The 9,045-nt window shown below is 37.1% G+C and overlaps 1 pseudogene; it reads left to right on the top strand.

Moving 5' to 3' along the window:
* The first annotated feature begins 8,398 nt into the window (after nucleotides 1-8,398).
* Nucleotides 8,399-9,045, top strand: part of LOC122089721 — a 16,222-nt pseudogene continuing 15,575 nt past the window's right edge.

Consider the following 9,045-nt stretch of genomic DNA (forward strand, 5'->3'; position numbering starts at 1 on the left):
ACACCTAATAAGGTGTGTTGAAGTCGAAACTTCACAAACCAGGAATGGGTCTCATGATCGTTATGATATAAGAATATCATGTCCCAAGCTTTAACATAGTCAGCATAATCATATGACCTGAGCTTAAGGCCTGTAACATCATGGAATTCGCGTTTGAAGGAGGGAGAAGATCCCCATTCGCGATCTCGAATGATGTTCAATATATTGAGCTTCGAATAAGCCCGAACATGTGCAGATCTATACTGGTGCTGAATTTGAGCACTTTGAGTTTCTTCCAAAATTCTTTCATAGAAAAAACGAGTTTTATCACCAGTAGACGGATGAAGGTGGTCACGAAGGTATATGGTAGAAATTTCAGAAGGGGAGTGACGAAGGTGAATGGTTTCAATGGGAATTACTGGGATAAAATTGGTTGCTATGAAAGGGGAGTTATTTACTGGCCTTAATATTGAGGCAGGTGAAGGAGACTGTGAAGATAAGGGAGTAGGATGTTCTTGTAGTTGTTGGGATGAGGATGAAACAACTTCTTTATTGGCGGTGACAGGGATTACTGCCTTCTGTTTAGGAGCCTGCAAGAATTCTCGGGTTAAGAAATCAGGTAAACTGTTAGTACTACCTTTAATAAATTCAATATCAAAATCAAAAATGGAAAGAAGAGACTGCCAACGAGCAAAGATTTGTTTGGAGGCAAGATTTTTGACATCTTTTTCAAGAACATCTTTTGCTGCCTTACAGTCAACTCGTACTAAAAAATGTTGATTTAATAAATCACTTTCAAATTTAGTTATACACAAAACTAATGAAAGAATTTCCTTTTTAATTGTTGAATACCTTTGCTGAGTGGAATTCCAAGTACCTGAAGTAAAACGTACTAATTCTTCTTTTGGAAGAGTAGGACATTTTTGTTTCAGAATACCACCGTAGCCAAATTCCGAGGCATCAGTTTCAACAATTTTAAAACAATCGGGTCGTGCTAGGCTTAAGCACGGAAGGGTTTTAGCTTTAAGCTTAATCTTTCGGACAGAGTTAGTATGTACAGATGTCCATGGTTCAGGCTGAGATTTTAGCCTATTAAACAAAGGTTTGGCATCCTTTGCTAAATCCTTGTAGAATTAAGCAATATAATTAAGGCTACCAAGAAACCTTTGAAGTTGAAGTCTTATCTGTTATCTTATCAGGAAATTTGTCAGCAAACTGAATAGCTCGTTCAATGGGAATAATAGATCCAAAAGATATATAATGTCCCAAGAAGCGAACATTAGTTTGAAACAATTTCATTTTCTTAGCAGAGACGGCCAGTCCTGCTTGCCGAATAACAGACAAAAATAGATTTAAATGTTTCCAGTGTTGGGAAATATCCTGAGAATAAATAAGGACATCATCAATATACACAATTATAAACTGTGAATACTGATTAAAAATTTGATTCATAATATTCTGAAATTCAGAGGGAACATTTTTCAGACCGAAAGGCATAACATTCCATTCGTATTGACCGAATGGGACAACAAAAGCTATTTTATACCTATCTTTCTCTGCTATCTGAATTTGCCAGTATCCGGACTTCATATCAAACTTAGAAAATATGCTAGAAGCATAAAGTCTGTTAAGAAGATCCCTTTTATTAGGGATAGGATACCGAATCCATTTAAGAACCTTATTTAAAGGTTTGTAATTTATAACCAATCTGGGTGCACCTCTTTCAATTTCAGCATTGTTGTTAACATAGAATGCAATGCAACTCCAGGGAGATTTACTAGGTCTAATAAGACCCTTAGCAAGGAGGTCTGAGATTTCCTTTTGACAAGTTTCCCTTAAAAGATCAGGCATTTGAGCTGCCCTAGCTTTTGTGGGAATCTGGCGTTCAGAAAAGTTATCTTCATATGGAAGAGTAACAAGATGAGTTTTCCTTGACCAGAATGCTGTAGGAATATCGGAACAAACTTCTTTTTCAAGTTGAGCTTGAAAGGTTTTAACTCGAACTTGAAAACTAGGATCATTAATTTTTTGTTGTATACTCTTTTGTTGGATCTCAGAAGATAAAGAGCATATGAACTTTTCTTTGGACTGCACTTGAGCCCTGATTTCATTCACCGTATAAACCTTGGGAGGTTCGATGAAATGAAAGGTAATAGGGTGATTTTGAATCACCGAGTGAAGATCAATATTATCAATTTGCATAGGATACAACTGGGATAGAAATGGAGTGCCTAGAAGTACGAATTGAACAAGTCCTTTTACCATAATAAAAGGAGTCTTCAGGCAATGTCCATTACAACAAATAGAAGCAGAAGGGAGTTTGTACCCAATCTCCATTCTATATCCGTCAGCCGTAACCAATTTCTGAGTGGTCTTCTCAAAGTATCGTGAAGGTATAAGTCCTTCGTTGATACAATTTATATCAACGTCTGAATCAATTAAGGCGATAGTTTTAAGGCTAAACTCATGATTAACAACGATATCAATCATTACATGCCATCGATGAGTTTGAACCTGCTGGATACTTAAAACTTGAGCATCTTCGAAAGAAACTGCAACAGGAGATGCAGAGGTACTAGCCACTGGTTGTGCTGCTAGTAGATCCTTAAAGGAAGCTTCTTCTTCTACATATGGCTCAAAGTTTTGAGTATTGTAAAGTTCAAGAATCTGGATACGTTGCTTAAGATTCTGAACTTCAGTCTTAGTTTCGTTGAGGTCTTTTCTGAGTTCCTGTAAGGTAGGTTCTCGAGACATAGATGTTGCTTTTACTCGATTTATTATAGTTTTGAAACTATAATCTTGAACCTTGGACTGAGCAGGAACAGGGCTAGGCCTAGAATTATCCTTTACTAAGGTTATATACTCTTGTAAGAGTTGAGCCTTAGTAACAGGATCATTAACTTGATCTATGGTTTTAAGAAGAAATGATTCTTCAAAAGAAAGAACAATTAAACCATTTTCCTTTAGCATAGCCTGAAAAGGATCACAACTCCAGTGAGGAGTCTGGGTTTTAGACTTAGAGGAATCACTATCGAACTCAAGTTGAGCAATATCTTGATCTGAGTTGGACTCAGAGTCTGGTTCTGGGTCAGAAGAGCTATATAGTAAAACTCTTTCAAGATTTTGCTTCTGAGTATCGTCAATTTCTAAAGCATTAATTCGTGCTTTAGTTCGACAGTTATTTTTATAATGTCCTACTTTTCCACATTTCTAACAAACAGGGGGTTTGTTGGGAAAAGTGTTTTGAGGACGAGATTTAGAGAAGCGTTTCTTAAAGAAACGCTTAGGCTTAGATTTATAAGGTTTAGCCTGGTATTTAGGCTTGGAAAACTTAGAGAGTTTCCGATGAGGTTTCTTAGGACCTGAGGGACGAACCTTTTCAAATCCAAATTGTTCACAGAAATCTCCAAGTTCTCGAAATCCAGCTTGTCTCTCTTTAGACAATTGTTTTTTAAGTTTAAGGTCTGTGCAGAGTTGAAGACCTTCATTGCAAACTTCAGCAGCTAATTCCCCATAGGTATATTGCTCAAAGGGAATAATGCCATTATGCTTTGCCTTAAGTCTATACCTGACCTTTTGAGCAAATAAAGGAGGTAATCCAGAGAGAAACTTTTCTTTCCACCTTATTAGGTGTGCCAAACTTCACAAAAACTTTCCCTAATTTTGTTTAAGTTTTTTTTTTGGATAAACATCACTCCCTTCTAGTGAAATATCAACTTGACTCCCATCTTTCTGAAAATATCACTCATCTCCTCTACAAGAAAAAGATATTATCTAACAACCCCGACCTTTAAATTTGGGTGTTAACTCAGGTTATATTTTTTAAAATCTCCAAAATACCCCCCCATAAGTCTGTAATACCAAAACTGTCCTTATAAAGACCCCTTCCTCTTTTCTCTCTCTGAAACACTCCTCACCGTAATCGCTGAACCGAAGGAGCCCTAAGTGATCGCCTTCTACCATTATCGCTGAACTGAAGGGGAAAGAGAAGAAGAAGAAGCTTGAAGAAGGAGAGCCCTGTTCATCGAAGCTTAAAGGCATGCGATGGCAACCTCAGTTCATGCGATTTGAAGCTTGAAGTAATCGCCCTCTTCATTAATAGACCAGTAAAACACATCATTGATTTAAAAGAGTTATAAAATTAAATTAAGGGAAGAACCAGTAAAACACAATTGTTTCTACCCATTCATTAACATCCCAAACCCATTTTCAAATTTGTTCAGATTCTTTATACATCCCTCCCAGTTAGGGATATTGTCATCTCATAACAATATTAAATTTCACAAAAGTCATTCGACTCGGTTCAATATTCTAACATTGACACCCACAAATAATAAGCCAGGATATTTAACAAATAAATAAAAGGATCAACACCCATTTTACTAAAATTTGCAGAATGAAGAATCTCAAGTGAACGAACACCCATTCGTTCTACTCTTCCTTTTTTCATGACTGCCTCTTTAGTTGCAAGGCTTGAACAGAATAGATCGTTCTATATGTTTCAATCACAGATGCCATGTTAAATGCATGAGACGAGAGAATAACCCCAATCAATAACTTTCTTTTTTTTCTTTTTTTACAGTGACCCATGGCCCCTGCTCCCTGCTCCCTTCTCCCTTCTCCCTTCTCCCTTCCCACATCAGAAATACCATTCCAGGATAAGCCGCGCAACAGAGATAACATACCAAAAAAAAAGGGGGGGGGGGGGGGAGTATCTTATCCGTGCCACAGAGAGAACCTTCGGTTCAAAAATGAGGGAAGAAGACGAACAGAGAGAACCTTCGGAAAAGTAGAACGAATAGGTGTTACCTGCAGGGTATGGGCTCCAAATCGCATAAACTTCCAGCGATTGAAGAAGCACCAAGTGAAGAAAACGATTCAGCGATAATGGTAGAGGGCGATCACTTAGGGCTCCTATTCAACGATTACGGTGAGAAGTCTTTTAGAGAAAGAAAAATAGGAAGGGGTCTTTCACTTAAGGGCAGTTTTGGTATTACACACTTAGGGGTATTTTGGAGATTTTAAAAAATATAACCTAATTTAACAGTTAAACTTAACGGTTGAGATTGTTAGATAGAATCTTTTTTGGGAAAACTACATGATTATCCACTTTTAACTTTCCCTTTACATATCTACCCATCCTATGTTTCAGTTAACTAAATTATTCAAAATAAGTTTTAGTATTACAAATCTACCCAAAATAGTGACCTCCCTCATCTATCTACTATTTTAGTTACATTTTTACTCTCCATATTCTTCTTCCTTCCCTTCTCCCATCGCTGCTTCAGCAACCCTCTAGGTTAGATTCACCCCCTTTTCCCTTCGGTTGTGCCTGTAGCTTCCCTCTGCTTAATGGCTGCAAGAAGTTTTTCCCCTTCTAATAATTACGATTCTCTTCTTCGATCAGGTCATCGGATAACGCCTCCTGGAATTCCCTATCCCTTGGGTATGCCAACCTCTCATCCTTTACTCTCCCCCTCTCTTTATGTCTCATTGCAAATTTAATATAATAATAAAAGAAGTTGAAAGAGAGTTTGGGAGATGTTAAAACACAGACGAGAGCCCTTACCAAAAAAACATAGATGAGAGCTTTGGCGACCTCCTTGGAAGAGAGTTTACGGGATTTAATGGGAAAAAAAAACTAAGAAAAATATTGCATTGCAAATCCAGCATTAAGAGTTTGATTCAACAAGAAATGCCTAAAAAAATCCCCCAAAGTAGAGATAGAATGTGTGACAGACCGATGTCGGACACCGACCATCTCCCCACATCCGATAATATTAGATTCAATAGGAAATTCCCACCAAAAAAAGACTGACTGGATGTCGTGCGTGACGGATGAACCTCATACATCATTATCTCTGCAAGTTTGAAATTAAGCATCGAAAATTTATATCTCAACAAACCCAGCATCAATCATTGGATCCATTCAGAAAACCCCCAAAAGTCTAAGAGAGAGTGAGGAGAGAGAAATTTACAGAAGTAAACTTGATACAGATCGATATCGTGCAACCACATGTGCCATTGATGGATCCTTATTCTTTGCTTGTGCAAGAGGTAAAAAAAATGATATGCAGAGATGGGGCTGGTGGGGCGGGAGGATTAGGGTCGACATGCTAATCGGAGAAGAGGAGGTGGAGGGTGAAAATGTCAAAAATCATAGGAACAACACTATTTTGGTTAGTTTTGTAAAATCAAACCTAATATTATGTATTTTTGTTAATTGAAACATAAAATGGATAATTTTGTAAAGTGAAACTCAAAAGTAGGTAATCTAATAATTTTTTTATTTTTTTTTAAGGGAGGTCAGTGATATTTTTGAAAAGATAGAGAATCAATTAATATTTCGCCATAGTTCAGGGAGGAGGGTGATGTTTACCCTTTGTGTTTTTTGGATAAAATTCTAAAACATGACATACGGTAAAAGTGCAAAATTTCGCCCACATCAGGCTTGTACAAATAGATGGGCCGTTTTACAACTACAGACAGGCTCTTATCAGAACAGAAAATAGAATTCTCTTTTTTCGTCCACCTCGCATTTGGGAGAATCTACTTCTGGGCACGCGCTCCAAGGTTTCTGTTCAACGAGTTTTCATTCGTTGAGTTTGGTTCGTTGAACTTGCAATTATTCACAATCATTCTCAAGAGAAGTCGGGAAGACAATAAACGACAGACCTGGTTTTCTCTTCTTCTTCTTCATCTCTACTGCTGAGGTATTTTTCTTAAAATATTTACAAATTTTGGGGAAAATTTGTTTTGTTTTATATTGCATCTTCCTGATCTAATCTGATTCTAGCAGATTGTATCTTACATTTTTGTGTCTGGTTATATATCAGAAGTTCTAGCGTTGAAGATTTGATTCTTCTTTGAACTTCAACCAAATTTGGAATCCAAAATTAGTTGGAAGACTGTAATTTGTTGTTAATAATTGGTGATTTTTGATTTTGGAGTTGACTGCTCTTCTTTTATGATTCTGATGTCTCTGTTGATCGAACGAATAGGGGGCAAGTTGGTTGGGAGTTGGTGCCATCTGTTGGAAATTTTTCCTTTTCCGAATAGTCATTGTTTGGGTAAAGGGGTGCATTATTTTTTCGTTATTGTAGATACTTGCTGCAATTTCTTCGCCTTCAGATACCTAATTCTTATCCAATATGAGGAATATGTGCAATGCATATGGATAAGCCCTTTAAATAAACAAAAGTTTGAAGCAATGAGTTTGAATATTTGATGGATATGATAATGTTATCCAGCCATTTACTCTTTCTTTTCATTCAGCTTAATTTTGTAACTGAATCTATCAAATTTCTTTATCCTGTTGAAATAGGTTGGCCTGATCCTTGTTCTGATCCTTGTTCAGCAGTTCCCAACGTTTTTTACTCTGAACTTGCTTATTGAGCTTTCAGGATATGGCGGAGGTATAAAGTCATTTCCTTACACCTATCTGTTATTTCTTCTCAGGCTATATGTTTTCCCTGGTCTTTGTTTACTAGGGTCTGTCTTCCTTTGTACATGCACTCTTTTATGTCTTTTCTTTACGCTGACAACTGTCAAATTGTCACATGAGGTCTGAAGGAATAAAATGGCCATTGGTTTAGGGATTGATGATGGTGGGATTTAGATTAAGAAAAAGCTGTCAAACTAGATGATATAGTTGCTGAGATATAGATCAAAGCAATAAGGTATTTATTAATAACTGGCAGAAAATCAAGTAAAAGAAGTAGAAAGATCTGTAGATGTGAAGCTATACTTGGTATATGTTTTCTGAACTGCATAGTAATAAAATATCTGATACTCTTTACTATCAAAGGAAATTATATTGTCGTGGTTGATCTGATGGCCGAGGGAATGTTGACATAAAAATGTTGTTTGGCAGAGGAATTCGATATAATCTTTGACCTAGAACATGTGGGTGATATATAGTGGCTCCATTTGCCACCAAGTTCTATGCCTATGATTTCAATAGTTATTTGGATAATTTCTGATTTAGTTACCCTGTTAATCTCTAAATCATTTTGTGCTTCTTTATGTTCTTTAAAATTGTTTAATAGAGGTAGCATTTGACCGAAAAAGTAGCTTCAATAACGTGCATTAAAAACAAAAAAGGAGAGCAACCCAATGCACTAGGCTCCTGCTACTGCAGGGTTTGGGAGGGGCAGATGTACGCAACCTTACCCCTTGCTTTGCAAGAGTGGCTGTTTCCAGGCTTCGAACCTGTGACCAACATGTTGCTGTAGCTTCAATAGTGTGCATAATTCCAGTAAATTTAGTAAATGAGCACAAATATATTGGTTGCAGTCAAGGAGTTGCCTTACAATCCTTGTCATGTAATTATATACGTGGTGGGCAGGATGTTTGGAATTTGACCTTTATTTGGTTTGTATGATTATTTATCCAAGTGTATTTATTTCTTCTTTCGTGGATGATGAACAGGCACACAGGCATAGTTTTGTATGGGAGTGAATACTTCTTCGGTGGAGGAATTCAACATCCTCCAGTTGGAAGGACACCATATGGAACTCCAGTCCTTGTGGTAGACTTGGGTGTCACACATTTCCCCAAGGAGGTCTTTGAGGATTATTTGCTGGAGATAAGTCCCTGTTGCAGAGCTGAGACTTACAGCTTGCTTACTGACAACTGCAACAACTTTACCAATGAACTAGCACAATTTTTATTGGGTGTCACCATTCTAGACTATATCCTGCAGCTTCCAAATGAAGTCATGAACAGCCCAATGGGTAGTCTTATATGTGAGTGTTCATTTACTTACCTTGATTCATTTTCTCGTTTGTTCAAGTATTTACCTTGGTTCAGTATGTCTAAATGTTTAGCTTTTACCTTGAAATATTGCATTCTCTCTTGATTCTAACTTTTTGTTCACTGAAACCACAAAGTGTTGTAGTTTCATCTGATTTTGATTTTCAAACCATGACACTGCAGAACGATGTTTTTGTGTCCATCACCACCATTGAAAAGTCAGATGGATTAATTAGGGGTGGCAATGGTTTGGTTAGATGGTTCTTGTGAGAGAAATGGAAAGGACAAAGTGGACACTTTTTTTTTTTTTTT

This window comes from Macadamia integrifolia, chromosome 9, assembly GCF_013358625.1.
Source record: "Macadamia integrifolia cultivar HAES 741 chromosome 9, SCU_Mint_v3, whole genome shotgun sequence".
Lineage (NCBI taxonomy): Eukaryota > Viridiplantae > Streptophyta > Magnoliopsida > Proteales > Proteaceae > Macadamia > Macadamia integrifolia.